This window comes from Berghia stephanieae, chromosome 2, assembly GCF_034508935.2.
Source record: "Berghia stephanieae isolate SIO BIC M18660-M18661 chromosome 2, UCSD_Bste_1.3, whole genome shotgun sequence".
Classification (NCBI taxonomy): Eukaryota; Metazoa; Mollusca; class Gastropoda; order Nudibranchia; family Aeolidiidae; genus Berghia; species Berghia stephanieae.
In genome coordinates, this window is record NC_088361.1 from 78,695,645 (window position 1) to 78,696,597 (window position 953).

A 953-nucleotide genomic window follows, 5' to 3' on the forward strand; every position below is an offset into this window, starting at 1 on the left:
AAACATTTTCTCTAAGTGGTCTGAGCCCTTATAATTGAGAATTATGAAAGTTTTGAGTGGCAGGTCACCAGACATTATGGAAATAAAATTGGATCAATAGTAAAAAGACAATATAAAATACCGCCCCACAAGTATATGTGGATTTTCTATATACAATGAGATTACATATGTATGTCATAAATACATTATTATAAACACTCATCAAAACTATATACAATGTCATTAAATATCACGATTTAAAAATCTATGTTAGAAAGTGGTAGCATCTTATAATTTGTGAGAGCAATAAACATTTAATGGTTATTACAAATCATTAGAACATGTTGGTGATTTCTTTAAAAGATACCAAATAAAATGCCATATCCAATTACAATGAATTTCATTTTGTTTAAATTCCATGTATGACTTTGCAACATCGTATTATATATTTAAACAAGTAAAAAGATAAAAATACTTTTGGCCCATTTCCTTACAGAAATGATATATTTCTTCCTTGGCAAGGAGCAAATAAACACACAGTCCAACTGGCAAAATATGTTACTTCTAGAAAAAGAAGAAGAACAACAACAAAAAAAAAAAAAGAAGAAGAAGAAGAAGAAGAAGAAGAAGAAGAAGAAGAAGAAGAAGAAGAAAGAAGAAGAAGAAGAAGAGAGAAGAAAAAGAGAGGAGGAAGGAGAAGATGAAGAGGAAGAGAGGAAAATGGAAAGAAGAATAAAAATGAAGGAAGAGAAGAAGAAGAGAAAGAGTGAGAAGGGAAAAGGAAGAAAAAAGAAGAAAAGAAAAAGAAAGAAGAAGAAGAAAGAAGAAGAAGAACAAGAAAGTAGGAAAGAAGAAAGAAGAAAGAGAAGAAGAAGAAGAAGAAGAAGAAAGAAGAGAAGAAGAAGAAGAAGAAGAAGAAGAGAAGAAGAAGAAGAAGAAGAAGAGGAAGAAGAAGAAGAAGAAGAAGAAGAAGA